This window comes from Vicugna pacos, chromosome 1 (assembly GCF_048564905.1).
Source record: "Vicugna pacos chromosome 1, VicPac4, whole genome shotgun sequence".
Lineage (NCBI taxonomy): Eukaryota > Metazoa > Chordata > Mammalia > Artiodactyla > Camelidae > Vicugna > Vicugna pacos.
The window spans coordinates 30,611,492-30,631,729 of NC_132987.1; the positions used below are offsets into that span (position 1 = coordinate 30,611,492).

Genomic DNA, 20,238 nt, shown 5'->3' on the forward strand with positions numbered 1-20,238 from the left:
AAGTTAGAGGATTATCATTTTATAAGTTTCTCCTTTCCTTCCTTTTTCTTCTTGACAAGTTTCATAATTTATATTTCCCTCAAAATCTGTATGTTTATATCAGCTTTTCTCACTTATTATAATGTTGTGTAAAATGTATTGTTTTCATTTTTTATGTCTTTTGTAATGTGCTATAACTTTGTTTTCTTATTTTTGCTTTAGCTCATGATTTATGTATTTCTTGGCATTTCCAGTAAACTACTCTTGGATTTATCATTTTATTCATTTTTAGCCCTCTTTTTTGGTATTTGTTTCTTCCTTATGATATTTTTCTTTTATCTATATTATTGATCATTTTTATTTTTGACTTGAGTATTTGATTTATTTTTTCTTATTTAGTAATGAAACATTTTAAGGCTATGGATTTTCCTGAGTACATCTTTGGATTCATTATATGTATTACACAGATTTTTAACAATATCTTTTTCTTTTTACATTGTGGCTTTGTAGTCCTTTTTGACCCAAGAATTATTTATAATTATTTGACCCAAGAATTGTTACTTAGAAAATACTGTTAGAATTTCCAAATGTTTGCTATTCATTTTAATTTTATTCTAATTTCCTAATTTATTTCCAATTTTATCATACTATGACAAAAAAAAATCTGGTCTCTACCATTTCCATATGGCAAAATTTGTTCCTTTCATGCCTAATATATATGTAATTTATGTAAATGTCTCATGAGACTTTGAAAAGAAGATATATTCTCTTTTAAAGTGATATAGAGTAAAATAAACATTTATATTAGTCCGAATTTGGTCTTTATATTTTTGCTTACTTTTTCTTGGTCTGTGAAAAATTGAGATAAGTGTTTTAAAGTTCTTGTTTGTTTCTCATTATATTTTATGCAGTTTTTTTTTTATATACCCCAGTTAGACTTTCTTCTATTCTTCTGTCTCTTAATAAGTGGTAAGACTACAAACCCATTTAAACCAAAAATCAAAAGAATTTCCTCATCCAATTCAACAATAAGTCTTATTAACTATACCTCTACACAAATGTCAGATCCATTCACTTCACACTCTTTCCACTAATAATCCTGGTCTAAGTCGGTTATCTCTTGCCTGGATTACTGAAATCAACTCTCAAGTGATCTCCTGATTCCATTCTTGATTCTCACATAAAAGTTAGAATGAGCTCCATTGCTTAAATCAATGAGCTCCCCTGCTTAAAACCTCACAACAGATTTCCATTCCAACCCCACTTGGAGTAAATCCACACTCTTAACTCTGCTCATAAAGTGTATAGATTTGGCTTGAGCCTGTTTTGTGATGTCTTTATCCTTCCCTTTCCCCAGTAGCCTCCAACCACACTGGCCATCTCTTTCTTTTTTGAACAGGAGAAGATTATTCACATATTAGAGTGTGCTAACGAGTCCCACTTCCTGGAATGCTTCTCTTCCAGTTTTATGCATGGTGACTTCCTTCTTGTTATTCAGATCTTAGCTGATATAGCAATGTCTCAGCAATCTCTGATCTGATAGACACTTGTTATTATATCACCCTTCTTTACTTCACTCTACAGCACTCACTGTGATCATTTCATTTTGGGGTATTTATTTATTACTATATTTCTGCATTCCATTAGAAGCTTTTTGAGAGCAGATATATTGCTCAGTTACGAAGAAGTGCCATCACATGGTATATAGTCAGATTTGTGTAGTGAATGATGAGTTATGATGGTAACTCTCCACCTTAATGTTTTTTGTCTTGAATTCAAGTTTGTCTGATTTTCGCATGAGGACATTTGCTTCTGTATGATGGAATAACAGGGATGGGGATTTATCTTCTACATTGCACAACTAGAAAACCATACAAAATATACGAAACAATAGTTTTCAGACATCGAGCAACAGACAACATAGGGCAATTATTTGTAAGAGAAGGAAAACAAATTAGTTGAAACCTATGAGTGCTTCAGCTTAGAGCAAGTTTCTGGACATCGTTAAAAAGAAGACAAACCCATAGACTGGAAGACTTGCCGCGTTGAAGAGTTTGAAGTTCAGGAATCCAAGATGAATAGAATTTGCAGGGCAGAGTACCAGTAAGGAGACAGCCGAGCAAAGGGCGCTTAGGAGATCTGCTGAAAGGTCCCCTCAAGTTGTTGGCTCAGCATTGATCTGGGCTCATGTGTAAGGAAACAGTCCAAGATTGAGGGAAGACCCACTGGAAAAGAATAAGCAGAACAATCCTCAAAGTGCACAGAGGGCCAAGCATAGTCTGTGCTCCCACCAGCCAGAGTAGAAAGGCCTTCTTATACACAGGGCGTTTGTCAGTCCTCATAAAAGCATTGCCGCAGTAGTGGGGCCAAATTGCCTCTGGACTATAGACTGTCCAGACGTGCTTTAACAAACCTTAAAAACACAAAGTTTCAAAGGATCAAGTTGTTTCTAAGTAACTTTCAGAGTTCCAAAAAAAGGCCCAAAATATTTAAAGGAAAGCAGAAAAAACAACACCAAGTTTTACACACACACACACACACACACACACACATAATGTCCAGCATCCAATCAAAACTTACGCATGCAAAGAGGCAAGGAAATATGCCCCATAACCAAGAGAGGGAAAAATCAATAGAAACAGACCCCAAAATGACACAGATTATAAAATTATATAAGAGCAGTAAAATAGATATTTAAAAAATTTCCCATATGTTTAAGAAGGTAGAGAAAGGCATGAGCATGATTCCTACTCATTTTCTGTTTGATTTTGTTTGGACCATTTTTTTTTCTTCAAACTTTCTGAAACATATAATTTCAGTATCTTCTTTGTGGATTACACATAGTTGATTTTTTTTTGAGTGAGAATTATTCTTTTTTTTAACATTTTTATTGATTTATAATCATTTTACAATGTTGTGTCAAATTCCAGTGTTCAGCACAATTTTTCAGTCATTCATGGACATATACACACTCATTGTCACATTTTTTTCTCTGTGATTTATCATAACATTTTGTATATATTTCCCTGTGCTATACAGTGTAATCTTGTTTATCTATTCTACAATTTTGAAATCCCAGTCTATCCCTTCCCCCACTCTACCCCCCTGGTAACCACAAGTCTGTATTCTCTGTCCATGAGTCTATTTCTGTCCTGTATTTATGCTTTGTTTTTGTTTTTGTTTTTTAGATTCCACATATGAGCAATCTCATATGGTATTTTTCTTTCTCTTTCTGGCTTACTTCACTTAGAATGACATTCTCTAGGAGCATCCATGTTGCTGCAAATGGCATTATGTTGTCGGTTTTTATGGCTGAGTAGTATTCCATTGTATAAATATACCACCTCTTCTTTATCCAGTCACCTGTTGATGGACATTTAGGCTGTTTCCATGTTTTGGCTATTGTAAATAGTGCTGCTATGAACATTGGGGTGCAGGTGTCATCCTGAAGTAGATTTCCTTCTGGATACAATCCCAGGAGTGGGATTCCTGGGTCATATGGTAAGTCTATTCCTAGTCTTTTGAGGAATCTCCACACTGTTTTCCATAGTGGCTGCACCAAACTGCATTCCCACCAGCAGTGTAGGAGGGTTCCCCTTTCTCCACAGCCTCTCCAGCATTTGTCATTTGTGGATTTTAGAATGACGGCCATTCTGACTGGTGTGAGGTGATACCTCATTGTAGTTTTGATTTGCATTTCTCTGATAATTAGTGATATTGAGCATTTTTTCATGTGCTTTTTGATCATTTGTATGTCTTCCTTGGAGAATTGCTTGTTTAGGTCTTCTGCCCATTTTTGGATTGGGTTGTTTATTTTTTTCTTATTGAGTCTTATGAGCTGCTTATATATTTTGGAGATCAAGCCTTTGTCGGTTTCACTTGCAAAAATTTTCTCCCATTCCTTAGGTTTTCTTCTTGTTTTATTTCTGGTTTCCTTTGCTCTGCAGAAGCTTGTAAGTTTCATTAGGTCCCGTTTGTTTATTCTTGCTTTTATTTCTTCTAGGAGAAAATTTTTGAAATGTATGTCAGATAATGTTTTGCCTATGTTTTCCTCTAGGAGGTTTATTGTATCTTGTCTTATGTTTAAGTCTTTAATCCATTTTGAGTTGATTTTTGTATATGGTGTAAGGGTGTGTTCTAGCTTCATTGTTTTACATGCTGCTGTCCAGTTTTCCCAACACCATTTGCTGAAGAGACTGTCTTTATTCCATTGTATATTCTTGCCTCCTTTGTTGAAGATTAGTTGACCAAAGGTTTGTGGGTTCATTTCTGGGCTCTCTATTCTGTTCATTGGTCCATATGTCTGTTTTGGTACCAATACCATGCTATCTTGATGACTGTAGCTCTATAGTATTGTCTGAAGTCTGGGAGAGTTATTCCTCCAGCCTCTTTCTTTCTCTTCAGTAATGCTTTAGCAATTCTAGGTCTTTGATGGTTCCATATAAATTTTATTATGATTTGTTCTAGTTCTGTGAAATATGTCCTGGGTAATTGGATAGGGATTGCATTAAATCTGTAGATTGCCTTGGGCAGTGTGACCATTTTAACAATATTTCAACAAGAGAAAGGACAAAAGCCACGTGATCATCTCAATCGATGCAGAAAAAGCATTTGATGAAATTCAACACCCATTTATGATAAAAACTCTCGCCAAAGTGGGTATAGAGGGAACATATCTCAACATAATAAAAGCTATGTATGACAAACCTACAGCCAGCATAGTTCTCAACGGTGAAAAACTCAAAAGCTTCCCACTAAAATCTGGGACAAGACAAGGATGCCCACTATCACCACTCCTATTCAACATAGTCCTGGAAGTCCTAGCCACAGCAATCAGGCAAGAGAAAGAAATAAAAGGGATCCAAATTGGAAAAGAAGAGGTAAAAGTGTCATTATATGCTGACGACATGTTACTATATATAGAAAACCCTAAAAGGTCCACACAAAAGCTACTAGAGCTGATAGAAGAATTCAGCAAGGTAGCAGGTTACAAAATTAATGTTCAAAAATCAGTTGCATTTCTTTACACTAACGACAAATCAACAGAGAAAGAAAGTAAAGAAACAATCCCCTTTAAAATAGCACCCAAAGTAATAAAATATCTGGGAATAAATCTAACCAAGGAGGTGAAAGAATTATACACAGAAAAGTATAAGCCATTGATGAAGGAAATTAAAGAAGACTTTAAAAAATGGAAAGATATTCCATGCTCTTGGATTGGAAGAATCAGAATTATTCTTTTTTAAAGATGACTATTTCACTTGTAACTATTATTAAACAGGCATATTTGGTTTCGCATCCTTCATCTTATTTTTGTTTCCTTTGTTTTTAATATTATGCTATATAATCTATGTTTTGTTTTTCTATACCTGTATGACTACATCATTGACACTTTCAACCCCATCCCGAACACACACATCTCTTTAAGTAATCTGCAAGATATAGATTCTCTAATGTTTTCCATTAGTGGTTGCTTTTTACAAATTTAAGCACGTCTCTCCATTACAAACTTGAGTGTAAAGATATATTTCTTGGTCCATGAAAGTTAAAGAAATTAAAGCAATTTTATCACCCTGCATTCACCAGTATTCATTTATTTAGTCCCTTGACTTGCCCATTTGTGAACTTTTTTATTTTAATGCATTTTTTTGTGTTTCTACAATATACCTTCAAACAAATTTTTTTATACCAAACACATATGGGCTTTTGAGTCATGTACTCAAGCCTATTTTTCTAAACTGACATGTGAAAAACTAGATTGAATAATTAATTTTTGGTTCACAATTTTATATTGAATACTTGTTAATAATACTGTTCTATTGCTTTCTCTTATCCAGAATTTCTGAAAGCGAAGTCTAATATAACTTATTTATCTTTGTAGTGATCTGCTTCGTCTACCTGCACAAAGAATGGGTTTTTTTTTAATCACTGAAGATTAATAACTCACCAGCACAATCTCTATCTTTCTCTATTTCTCTTTCCTTCTCTCTCATGGGTAGTGAAACTTTCTAAATTAAGGACTATGTTAATTCATTAAAATACTTTAATGCTGATATTTCTTTGAATTTTTTTTTTCTGTTCTGTTTTTCAGAAGATCAAGTATCCATATAGTGGGTTCTAATGTCTATTTTATAATTCTCATTAAAAGATTTTTTTCTTGCTATTTTTTAAAATTAAGTTATCAAGTCTTTTACTGATTCTATTTTCTAGATGTGTCCTGGTTTAAAATTCATTATGTTTTATAAAAGCATTAATTTGCTCCATTATTTCTTTCCTTAGTGTTATTATGTTTAGTTGCTGAATCTTTTATATCAAATTTTAAAAACATTTTGTATCGAAAAAAATTCCACATTGTCTTTAATTTTCTTGCTAATGAAATACCTGTACAGTCTAAACTTACCTCCCATAGAAGGGAGTACTGTATTCATTTTAGCCACTTTTCTTTTGCTGCAGCAGTTTTTCTTTTATATTTGGAGCCTTTCTGCTCATAACGGTAACAGTGGCCACTACCCTTACTGCACTACTCTGACTACCGTACTTCTTTGACTACTACCAGTACAGCTACTCCTGCCAACGCTACTGCCAAAAGTTAATCCTTTTTTATTATTATTATTCCTTTCCAGGCCCTGTATCACTAAATCCTATCAGAGAAAAGAATCCAATTCAGAAGATTCCAGAAACTTTCATGGAAGTAGTCCTTACAGACTTGTGATGGGGATTAAGGGACAGATAAAGGATGTTTAGGAATCGGTGGGGAATGCTTACCAGTTCATAGACCTGAAGAGGTAAGAGGTAGAAACAATGTTACTGGACAACTAAGCTGGGGGACCAAAGGGAAAATAACCAGCAGAGTCATGTGCTGCATGTCTTGAAAATATTATGTCTTTTCATCCCCACAACAAACTATGACTGTTACCTGAATTGCATGTATGAGGATACATAGCATTTTATAACTCGTCCCAGGACACAAAGCTAAGATGTTGCAGAATTAAGCCGCTTAACCACCTCTCTAACTTCAAAATCTGTACTCTTACCTCTTGCAATAATAACTTGTTCGTCAAATCTTTATTGAGCACCTTTTATGCCAGGCGCTGCCAGAGGTACTGGCCTTAGAAGAATGAACAAAATCAATATGATCCTTCTCCTCATGCAACTTCCTTACCTTTGACTAGGGGCCAATCTACGTGTTCTGCTGTTTTCCCTAAAATAGGGTGGGAAACATCTCCTTGACTCCCTTCAGATCTTCCTCTTTACAAAGAAGATGGAGGTTTTTTAGCATATATTGTCATTCATTCCCCTGAGGACCAAAGGAAGGGAAGTGAGGATGTGAGCAGCGTGGTCAAAGAGATTTATGCTGCTGTTTCTTTTAGAATTTGTTGGACACCCAGGCTCCACATCTAGCAAGTCTGGCTGAGGGCCTGTTAGGTGTGACAGCAGCTCAGGCAGTACTGCCGGGAATTGGTTTGTTCTCCTGCTTCTGCATGTTCACCCCTGGATGAAAAGTCAGCCAGACTGCCGTTCCATGCTTCTGTTTTGAGTCCTTGGGTATTTGGTCATTGTTGCCTAAAGTTTGTTTCACAGTAGACATACTTCTAGATCTTACCCCTCTCAAGTAGGAAGCGGCTGGACTTAGAGCTTTCTCTTAGATTCTGGCTGAGATGCAGGTGAGGAATTGGCTCAAGACAGAATATTTCTATTATCTTCTACAGTCCATTCATGTTTATAGACTATGCCTCTCTAAATAGTGGATATTTTTTCCTACAAATTAGGGCTTGCTTTATTGCATATCAGCACAGAAAATATTTGATATTCCAGTCTTTTACAATAATTATATTCAGATCTTGGGTCTATACTTCAAGAAATTGGCATACTGATAGATCGTTTCATCAGCACAATGATAATCAACTATCCAATTTATCTCGCTTTCGGAAAGAACACTTGCTGCTAATGGGGAATGCTGCCTTCTCGAGATGAGGCCTTTAGAAGGAAGATCTGACCTGTTAATAGTTTGAAAATATCTTACTTAAACCAATATCAAAGAAGTTGCAGTAAATCTCAAACCTTATTATTCAAATTAACAAATGTTCATGCATTGTTTTTAATTTGGGTTATTGAAAAGTTTAGGGAATGAAAACAACCTGAGGAGATTAGGAGCCGAGAATGGGCAGGCCTGGATCCCACAGAGAGGGAGAGACAGCCAAAGTGTGATGATGAAGTCGTGAAAAAGATGCTCATAAAGGGTAAAAAATCGAAAGCAGACTTGTCTACTAGATGGCAGCAATGGATAGTGGATATTACTAAAGGCCTGCATGTTCATATGTTTGCTTGTTTCTGCAACATTTTTATTCCCTTCACTTCAGTGACACTTGTTGCACTGTGCTTAGAAACTAGTGTCCTGTGTAATCAGATTGAACTTGCATCTTGATGATAGTTGTTGGATTTGTATTATGAGGTTAAGACCTTTCTAAATGTCAGCACAGATGTTTTTTTCTTGCTTTTGTTTGTTTGTTTTCCCAGTTAGCTTTACTGCTATCAGGGAGAGGAATTCTCTTGTAAATGTGACCTTATGCCTACAAATTTCCCACACATGTTTGAAAGAGTACATGTTTTGGAGAGAATTTGGCTATAGCAAATAAAAAGAATGAGACCAATTTCCTCTAATAGGTGACTAAAGAGGAAAATAAGAAAATTAGGTACAAGAGTTATTTTAAAGGAATGGGTTCAGATTTTCTGTCTTGGGTTTGAGATGAAAATAGGATATTAAAACAGAAATTTCCTGCATGTAGCTGCAAATATGGACTTGCATTCAAACTCTGGGGTTGTCTTCAATGAGAAAGAGAATAAATATTGAGGGAAGAGAAGAGAATCTTGGGAGACAGTTACATAGGAGGAAGAGGAGCTGGATTCAGCAGAGGAGATAGAAAATTAACAGATGGAGTGCTGCCCTATAACAGTGTTTCCTTTGACATAATCTTTTAGAGTTTAGTATCAGGAAATCCTTTATCTTGGTATTACAGATTTTTCCTGTGATCATTGATATTTCTTCCTTTCCCGTTTTGAACGTGCTTTATCTTTCCCAATTAATTTAGGCACACTTCCATTATTAAGATAACACCTCAAGGGGGAGGGTATAGCTCAGTGCAGAGCGCATGTTAGCATGCATGAGGTCCTGGGTTCAATCCCCAGTACCTCCATATAAATAAACAAACAAACAAATAAATAAAAAACCTAATTACCTCTGTCCCAAAAAATTAAAAATGAAAAAAGATAACATCAATAACGTAGCAATTCCAACTGTATATCCTTATCAGAGCAAACCTAAGTATTCTGCAGTATAAAACCTCCATTGTGGAATGAAAGTTAACAAGTCATTTTCAAAGGAAATATTCTTTTATTATAGACCAATTTATGCTCCATGATTATTAGCATGAAAATCTGACTCCTAAGTTAAAATAAATTTTCCAGCTATTTCTTATTTGATGACTAAATACTGCTCATGCTGTTAATTCTCTTTTGGTAGCAGTAGTTATAGCCAAGGTCTGCGGGTCGCAGGTTTACTTCCCTACTATCAGACTTCTATTCATTTATTCAAAATACCTTAATTAAGCCTTTATAACATAGTTTTCCAGGGACCAAAAACAATCCAAAGATAATATCTGAGAGTCTCTGTTTTCAAAGAGGTTACTGTTCAGGGATTATTAATAGTCATAGGAATCAATTTTTTTAAATTGCTTTCTTTTTATTAAAATCTTTTGATACCTCTAGAATCTATGTAGCAATGTTGAAATAATCTTCATTTTCAAATGGAAAAATCTAACTAATTTATTCGAAGGGGAAAAGAAACATGAATTTAAGAATAAGGACACTGAACTCTTGCCTTTTAAATTGAATGCTTCTCTCAGAAGTTATATCTGACTTTAATGGAATCAGTCCTTGATGAATATTAACACTTAGTCAGTATGCTCTTCAGTAGTCAAGAATAATTTTAAAAATATAAATAATGATTGATTATTAAGTGTATCAATGATACAGACCCTCCTTTTGTCTAGCACAATGCTAGATAAGAGAAAATTTGTAAAGTAATGATGACATCATTTGAGAACCACAAGTAACACAGAATAAATTTAAATACACTACACAATACTTGATAGTTTGCAAAGCATTACCATAAACATTGCCTTATTTGATTATATACTGTTGTCTCTTTTGAACTGGCATAAATACAACAGAGCAGACAATCAGGACTCATTGAGTGGGGCAGATTGAAATGTTACAGAGGACAAAGAAGGGCAAAATGAATGTAGACTGGAGTAGCAGGGAAAGTTACCTTGAATTGCAATGTATTGTTCTCTATTTACTTTATCTTTTTAAATTCTATTATCCCAGCTAGATGCTTCAGTACTTTCTTTGATTCAGTTGTAGTGTAGATTTGAATGAACAATTAAGGGGTGGGGGATTAGATATTATTAAAGTCAGGTGGATAGGAAACAAAATTAAATTCCTATAAAAATCACCACTGAAAGGAGTACAAAGAAGAGGTGAACATGTGCCATTTCTTTTAGAGCCACTTTCTCATTTTCACCAAACCCCTCTGTCTGGATTCCTTCCTGCACCGAGCATGTTGTGGGCCAAGGCTAATGTCTCATGGATGTCCTGTTCTGGTTATAACTCCTGCCAGAAATGTGGGGAAGTGTTGTTCAGATGAACCCAGACAACAATTATGTGCTCTGTGCACATGTTAAACTAAACCAGTGATCAGAAATGACACTTTGCTGCAAAATGGCAAGGTTGGATGGGGTGAGTGAACATTCCTTTGGTCCCTTTAATCCTCTTTAGGCCAAACAAAATAACCAAACACACATGCATACACAGCTGAAGCGCTTTTTTTTTTTTAACTACCCAAAACATATAACTTTGATAAATCAAAATAATGTCCAAGCTGCAACATAAAGAAAAAAGAAAAGTAGTTTATATTAAAATATTAGATTTAGCTTGTATATACTCGGTATGACTACACTGGAAGAATGAAGACAATACTTTTGGGATACTTCCTAAAAGGATTCTGAAAAACCATGCACCCTCTTGTACATTTTAAAATTGATATTTAACATTTTTTGCACTAAGTTTAAATCATTGCAAGCCATTTACTTTCCAGTGAACTTTACATATTGGTATCTTAAAACGGAGTTGTCAGATCAATATTTTAAATGTATCCAATGGACTCTAAATACCATTATGATTTGATATGTCAGTAAACATCAATTTACAAAATACTTAAACAAACTCTTATTTTACATGCAAAAATGTTGTCATATCTTTTTCTTACTGACCATATATTTCCATTCCACTTTCCCCTCAGAATTGATCTTTTTTATACATATATGCTATATATATTTTTATATTATATAGATATTTAAATTGAAGTATAGATTACAATGTTGTGTCAATTTCTGGTGTACAGCACAATACTTCAGTCATATAGAAGCATACATATATTTGTTTTCATATTCCTTTTCACCACAGGTTACTACAAGATAAATGCTTCAGTTTTTGTGTGTTTTTAAAAAATTTTCCCAAGGCAGCTTGAATAAGCCGTTGCCTTTTAACAGTGGTGGTGGTAGTTACTTAAACGCTGAGGTCCCTGTGCTCATCACAGACCTCTCCCAAACCTTCCTCCAACCTTCTCCTGTCTTTACCTTTCTGTATTACATCACAGGCCTCACGTGTGCAGGTCACAGGTGTAGGTTAAAGGAGATCACCATGGGGAAATAAGAAAAATATAAAGGGAATCTTATCATTTCTCAGTTCTTCTGTGAGGAAACACTTTACGCTTCTTCAGTCAACGGGGCATATGGGTCCTTCTGTGCCCTCTTATTTGAACTTAATCCTGACAAGTGATTCAGACAAGACAGGAAATGGAGTTTATTTGAGAAGATGCATGCCTTTTTTTAAAAAGCGTAGACACAATACCAACACGTTTGAAACTTAAGATTAGCATATAAACTGGTCATGGTAGCATATTATTGAATTTTGTTTAGAATAGACAGAACCAACATAGAATAGCCAGAAAATAAACACAAGACTATGTGGTAACCAACTGCTAAATTGTGAATTAAAAGCAATAAATAACCAAGAATATCATACTTATTTTCTCTCCGGTGTAAGAACATACTTCTAAAGACATTTTTGTTGGAATAACTGTTCTACTCTCAGATTTACTACTATCTTCCAAAATGAAAAACATTCAAATTTCAACATACAGGATTCAGCTGCACCAGCTGTACCTCCAAAAAAAAGAAAGGAAGGAAGGAAGGAAGGAAGGAAGGAAGGAAGGAAGGAAGGAAGGAAGAAAGAAAGAAAGAAAGAAAGAAAGAAAGAGAGAGAGAGAGAGAGAGAGAGAGAGAAAGAAAGAAAGAAAGAAGCAAACTCAAAGCTAAGATGAACAAACTTGGCTAAATAGCATTTTTCTTTTTGGTTGGCTTTTGGTTATTGTTATCTTGGCTGATTGATTTGGAGAACTGGCATTCAACATCTTAAAATTTCTAAACCCCTTTTGGAGTTTCTGAGTGGAAACAGAAAAAGTAAGAGGTAATTCAAAAATAGTCAAATACTTAACACAAAGAAATTCTGCAGGGGAAATAAAACCTTTTATAAATCAAGGAAAGAACGCAAAGGCAAGAGACTATAGAGAAACCAGCAAGATAAATTTGAAGTAGAAGGAAAAAATAATAAAATACATAAAATAAAATCAGTCGCATGAGGAAATTAAATGGAAAGGGAGAAATCCTAGGAAAAGATATTCTCTATGGTCAAAAGATGGTCACACAGGAGACAGAAGACACAGGTTTCAGCCTCACCCGTTGCTCACTGGTTGTGTGACCTCCTGCAGGATGTTGAAACTTTCTGGGTCTCTGTAACTGTAAAATCACTTTTGCCTCAGAAGGGTAAGATCATTTCAATTTCTTAAATTCTTTGAGAGAAGACATTTTTGCATCTCTTCATTTCCTTTTTGCTGTTGTTTACTACTGAACAATTAACAATAGTGAACTTGCTACTTCAGAGTGACTGAGAACAGCAGTGTACTAATGTAGTACTGCCTGTTTTACAAGGTTAAAATAGTTAACAAGTAGGATAGGTAAATGAGTCCTTGTTTCTCCAGGTCTGGTTTCCTGTTTACAATTCCCCCGAGTGTATGTGGCCCACTGATAAACTAAGAATGCCTAATTGTGGACCTGTATCTTTAATGCTCCCTGACTGAAATGAAAGCAAGTATAAAATTAATTTGTCTGTGGTTAACTGAGGATCAAATGCAGACTGAGGGCTGTGCTTATATGAGGACAAAAGAAATTATTCAGGGTGTTTGTATATTTTGTAAATGTATTGCTTTTACTTTGCTTTTAAGTGCTTCTTGTAGTGTTTCCATTTTGATTATAACTCATGATCAAAATGAGACAATCTGTGTAAAGTGCTTATTAGAGTGCATGGTACATGGTAAGTGTTCAGTAAATGCTAGCTTACTGTTATTAACTTGCAAGCATGTTTGTATTTCACAGCTTTTACTTTCCACGTAAAAAGGTGATTTAACAGATTCATGTATTAGTAGTAAACGTAAAAACCATTAAAATAGTGACGTCAGATTGAGAAAAGAAAAGAGATATGGATATATAAATTATTTTAAAAGGCATTTTTGGTCATGATTTGTTCTGCGCCCCACTTTGTCAATAATTAGTGTACACACACACACACACACACACATACACACTTTAGAAATTTATGTCCACAGCAGGAAGGAATAATTTTAAAAATTCATGAATTAGAGTTTGATTTATCATGAGAGGAAATATCTTTTGGGACTACATTCTTTGCCAGCATATGTTTTAAAAATTGCTTTAGTTTTTGTTTAAAAGGGTATTCTGCCCCCTGCCCCATTACATTCAGAAGAAAATGGCAGTGCTTCTTTGTGAACAGAAAGCACATATCTGACAAAATCTAGTTTTAAAAATAACAGGTCACGTGAAGCCCCTTCAATGTGTATGAAGTTTCTGTAAAGAGGGAGGAAGTGGTGGAGTGAGAATCACAACTTGCAAGGAAAATCCTGTTCTGACAGGAAAAAGAGGCCCAATACAGTTTAGGATGATTTGAGAAAAATTGGTGTCCTGATCTTTATTTATAAACTTTGGTCACAAAAAAATAAAGATGCGTCAACCACTAAGGCAGGTGAATGTGGTTCAAAGTCATTCCTTAGATTAATAGTAAGTTAGAGTAACAAAAAGCTATCTCTGCCCTTAAAATGTTTCCAATAAGGATGGAACAGCTAGGGCATTTCAGATGTGGGAGACCTGAGGAGGCACTCAGCGCTATTTCACGGATGGGTCTAGTTTAGAGAAAGATAGGCTATTAAACTCAAAAGCGCTTAAAATATTAATACCCCAGACCACCAGGAAACTATAAACATGTCCAGTTCTAATGCTTTGCAATACTAAAAGCCAATACATGAAAAGAAGATGAACATTAGTTTGAAAGGAGAACGAGGAAGCCAAAAGATAGACTAATCAATGACTGACAGTTGAGGATGGGTATAAGAAAAGAGCTACACGATAACTTTCCCTGATACTTCTTTAGCTATTACTATGAAGTTTTTACTTATTTGGTTCATAGTTGAGGGAGTCTTGTGTATGATGATGGAAAAATGTTAGATGACTTGAAGTTTCCTATCCAACTAGAGCTCAAAGTTTTGTTGAATTTAAAAATAAGAAATAAATGATCATAACACTGATTTGTGGGTGTTGAACATATTCAACCTAAGTACAGAGTGCTGTGGAATCAATGTGGGGGAGCAGCCTACATTTAGTGTGAAAGGTGGAGAAGGCATCTCAGTCAGGTGAGACCTGAGATGGGTCTTGAAAAATGAGGAAGAATTTTCTAGGCATAGAAGAAGGAAGAGAGAGGACAGTCCACACAGAATAAACAGCATGAACAAAATACAAAAGAATGAATGGGCAGAGACTATTTAGGGAAAGATGAAGGGTCTGGGGTGAAGGACCTATTAGAATATTGTGAGGAGACCTGAGCCAGGAGATGAGGGCTACTTGCTTGGTTAAATGTGGAAGAGGGCTTTGTAGGTCCTGTTGAAAAGTTTGAACTTTACCCTACAGGCCATGAGGGTAAGTCATAGTGAAGGATGTGTGCTTTTGAGAGACAGCACTCATGACAATGTGGATGATAGAAGAAAGAAATTAAAGATAGTGGGTCTGTCAATCATGCAGGTAAGAAATGATAAAGACTTTGATTAAAGCAGTGTCAGGGAAGCAGACAGAACAGAGGAGGTCCACTGGGGTAAAGGAGAAAGGGCATCAAGGTTGACTCTGGTTTCTACATAGAGGATTGATGCTTCATCATGAAGAGGGAGAGAGGAGGAGCAAATGATGGGTTTTGATAGAGTCAGGTTGGGCTTGTAGTGCCAGAGGGCAATCCTGGTGATTTCTTTAGGGAGCCCCAAAGATCAAGCCTGGGGATACAGATCAGGGGTTCATTGTCTTACGGGTGTTACTTGAAAGTCGTGAGAGTGAATGAGACAGCTGATGGAGCATGTGTAAGAAAAAGATAGATAGAAATGGGCCAAGGAGAGAATCCTGGGTAACACTGGAGATGCCAGCAGAGGGACCAAAGACTACAAAAGTGTGCCAAAAGCAGCATTCAGAGAGGTGGGAGGAGAACCAAGAGTTATGTTTTGGCTGAAGCATCATGTAGGAAATTGGATCATGGGCTAATAATATGTTACTGTTCTGTACCCTGACATGGGCAGATCTAATCTGTGGTCCCACAAGTCACAACTAGATACCCCTACTCTCCGTGTGGAAGTAACCAGAATTGCAGACACAATAACTATAAGAAAATGTTATTCTGGCGCTAGATGAGCCACTTCACTTCAATAAAGTGAAAACAGTTTGTACAGTTTATTAAATATTGACTGAACCTAGATCTGGATTGATTTTAAAATGCATGAAACAAGAAATTATTTCATAGCAAGCACTAGGATTAATGAAAATATGGATACTTAGACCAGACAAGTACATCTGGCAATAAACAAGTAGATGGGTCTAAATTAGTGACATGCCCCTTGTTTTCCTTTCCTTCAAATACTGTTCAAATAACACCTCGTACAGGTGTTATTGTGTTCTTCCCTGCCTTCACAACATGTGTGTGTACACATGTGTACACACACAGAAGGGATTGTGCAGCATGTACTACTTTGGACCCATTTAAAAACGTCAAGGTAACTATTCAGCTAGTAAAACTTAAATGAGGTCTCTCGTCAATTTCCAAAGGAAAAGCATGGCACCACACTCACAAACTGCTTGTGTTTCCTCCATCAGTAAATATATGTCATATGTCAAAATAAACTGGCCAAGGAAACGTAAATAAATGATTCAGTACAACCCATCACTGGTACTGGAAAAATCCCAGAGTACAAAACGCAGATGGTAACTAACACCTACAGACTGTGTGAGTCAAGAACACCAGGTTTTCACATAATGGGGGTGGGGTACGTGCCGTAATGAGAAATGGGGGGTGGAGAAGCTGTAACATGGATGGTGCCAAAGCATCCTGTGCACTCAAACTCGCTGTGACACATGGAGGTGTCCTACTTTTGGGTCTGTCCCCTCCACATGGAACTATAAAGCTCCTCAAGGGGAAAAACAGCTGAATATTCACCTTTTTTACCTCCATACCTGACACAGCTTCAACACCAAACAAATCCATTAGGCTGAATCAACTTACAGAACCAATAGATGTCAAGAACTGTGATAAACAGGATGAGAAGGGCAGTGATGAAGTGCTTGCCATCCTTGGGAAATGACTTAACTGATCCAAACAAGGGAAGCACTGTGGTTGTCCGTGGGAAGCCCAGTGAAGAAATAAGATGAAACTGTGCAGAAAAGTCGCTCTTTTCAAGCAGAGACAAGAACAAAGTGTAAGTGTTGTCAGTTAAAAGGGCAGGAATTCAGTTGGGAAGGGAACCTTGCTTCAGCCAAGATAGGCAAGGAAATGCCATTCACGCCACTGACCAAGTGTCTAGGCATGCTTTACCTTCAGTTCTGAATTTATCTTTGTGACACTTCTGGTTATTGTTTAAACATAGCTACTCTGACTTAATTAGGTCATGAGAAGTTGTCAGAAGTAACACTGTGCCTGACGCATAGGGGATATCACAGAAATTAATGAGTGAATATATTTGAATTTTCCTTCTCAACCTGGCTATTATTAACTGTAAGACCATTAACTGTAGCTGGGAACTAGCCACATGCCATTCTTGACTGAGCTCAAGCCAGGGCAGTAATAGTAGTGTTATAATAATACTGTTCATAACAACCACCAGCAAAATTTTGATAGTGCCAAACACTGTTTTAGGCTCTTCATATGCATTAACTCCTTTAGTCTTCACTAATACTTCTATGGATAACTATTACTATCCCAGTTTTGTAGAACAGGAAACTGAGGGCATAGAGAGATGGGCAGGAATGAGACAAACATAACCACAAGGGTGAAGGTTCCCCTCCTCCAAACTCTTATTGAGGAAGACCTGGCTGCTCACAATTACCAAATTATAGAAGAATGGATCCACTAATAGTTAGAGGTTACTCAAATATGAGGGACCAAGAGTGCAGGGTGAAACAAAGAAACTTTATGTGCCAGATGCAGGTGCTGTTAATCCTCCTGGGATGCAGTGAGAAAAATCAGAAACAAGGCTGGGGTGTTTCCCTTGGTGTCAGAAAGTAGCCATAGACCACCATAGTGGTAGCAATTTAGAAAGGTCATGATTCTATGCACAGAAGTCAGTTCATAATTATGTTCCAAGTGCTATAGCCTTTGAGAACTACTCTGTTTGATAGAAGGAATAAAATTATCGATGTCTTGTCAAGTTGACAGCTTCTCAATTCTGGGATTTGGCGTCACAACCCAGAGAACGCTCAGATGGATCTAAAACTTGCAGGGACAGGACTCGACTAAGCAAGGGATGACTGACACAAGGTAAATTTAAACTTCTTCAAGTCACTCATTTAATTCCATTTTGAGTTGGAGAACTCTCAGTTACTTGGACTCTGACATTAATACAGTGAAATTTCTAATGCATCATTGAAATTTAGGTCAACTTTTCAACTGGTGTTTGAGATTGTCCAATTCAATTCAAATATCTTCCTTTTGCCATGAATAGGTACCTGTTCAAGTCAATGAATTTTCTTTCTTTCTAGAAAAGATCAAGTGTAATTAAGCACAGCAGTTTTATACTGATCTAATAAGTACACATCTAATAATAGGTGAAGTGTGTGATAGGGTAAGAGGGCTCTCCATCCTGGTAATTAACTAAAATTTAATTTTCTAGGAAGGTGAAAAGGGGAAGGGAAGACTAGGTTTTTACCTGTGAATCTTCTGAAACGCTAAGCAATGATTTATGTGCGCGTGTTTTTTTTGTATTGTTTTGTTTTTTTAATAGAAAGGCTGTCCTTTGCTTTTGTTTAATTGCTGAAGCCGTCAGGAACCCAGAAAGAATTAAGAATCACAGGTATTAAGATAATATGTCAGAATTAAGAAAATGTTCACTTTCCAGGTTAAACTGATCATTACTATTCACGCTCTTTCCTTACGTACATTGGCTTTTTAGTGGGATCCACCATCACCATTAAGCCTGCCTTGATGTGAGGTCCTCAGGTTCAAATCCCAGACCTCTGTAAACTGGGGAATTTACCTAATCTCTCTCTTGCTCAGTCTTCTCATGTAACAGTAGCATCTACCTCCTACTGCTCTTCAGAGGATTAAACTACATTAGGTTTACAAAGCCCTTCTCAAAGCACCTGGCACTTAAGAAATGTAAGTAGTATGGTTATCATTGCATACTTGTGATAAAATGTTACAGTAAAAAAATTTCCTCCAATTTGTAAGTTTTTTTCAGAGATTCATAGTGGCTCAGTGGTCGGTCATAAAGAACCTAGTCTCCATCTGCATTTACTGTACTGTCCTTTTGACTATTTTGTTAGGTACCCAGAAATCATAAGCTGATTTTGTTTTCCATTGATGACATGTTGCCAGGTTTTTGCCAAGTTTCCTCAAATATGAGTTGTAATTTAATTTTAAGTAAACTTGAAACCCTTGGCACCAACAACTCTCTTATACTTGGCAAAATAGAACTTCCTATGCTTAAGACAAACGATTCAAAGAGCTCTTTTGAGTTTTTAGAAAACAGCATGTGTGTGAGTACAGAATTAGGTAACCCAAAAATATATAATTAAATTTCCCTTAAAGAAAGCATTCTTTCAGCTCTTTTGTTTTTGATTAGAGGAGAAACATTTCCTAAACATTGAATTAGTTCTCTGAATTTTCAAGGATGACATGCATCAAGGAAAAAAAAAAAAAGAATTAAAATATGTGCCCCAAGTTGGTTATTTTTGAAAGTGAAGTATGGTTTGTCTTAAAGATTAACCTACAGAGAAAGGGAAGAGAGTTTATTCATGTAATGAATTCATTCATTACTTGAGAGAACACAGGGAGCTTGCCTTAAAATAATTGTCCCCAGAGACACAGAAAAGAAGACCATTTGAAAATGAAGGCAGAGATTAGAGTCCTAAAAAATATATGTATATATAGTGTAATTTTTAGTGAAACTTGCTTGTTTTTGTACTGTCATTAACAAAACCTCCCAAATTCTTATGTTCTTTTGTATTTTGTAAAAATATCTTTGTATTTGGAAGTTAAGCTGAGGACATACAGATCAGAAAACACAATCATTGTAACATTGAAGGATTCTTTTTTTCAAGACATCGACAACAAGAGCAAAATTACATTTGCCTTATTAAAGAAACACATTAAACTGAGAGGGCAATGAATTCTCAAAAAGCCAATTTTAGCTCAATTCTGCATAAATAAAATAGCTTTAATTTTTTTTTATCATTTCTGGCATGAAAGGATATATATTGACTCAGGGCTAGAGGGATTTACTACAAATAAACCTTTAATCTATCTCCCAGTTCCTAGGCTGAATAACTTTCTTAGCCACTCGAAATTACAGTCACTTTCCCAAAAATGTAATTTTGAGAGTCTTGTGTAATAACATTCTAGGAAATAAAATACACTTGGATATATCACATTCCCTTTTATCTTGCTGTCTATGAAATGTGTTCATCATTTAACTGTGTTAAAAATCTTTAACTGAATTTCTTTAGTATTTTTTTCCAGGCCTTCCAACACAGATGTCAAATTATT

The 20,238-nt window shown here is 35.8% G+C and overlaps 1 protein-coding gene across 3 annotated transcripts in view; it reads left to right on the forward strand.

The window, feature by feature from the left end:
- The window catches only part of MME (membrane metalloendopeptidase), a 467,357-nt gene that overhangs the window by 221,552 nt on the left and 225,567 nt on the right, over positions 1 to 20,238 (forward strand). For all 3 annotated transcript variants that reach the window (XM_072959578.1, XM_072959582.1, XM_072959579.1), the window contains one exon: positions 6,603 to 6,764. The gene's annotated coding sequence lies outside the window, so the exon portion shown is untranslated. The remainder of the gene's footprint in view (positions 1 to 6,602; positions 6,765 to 20,238) is intronic.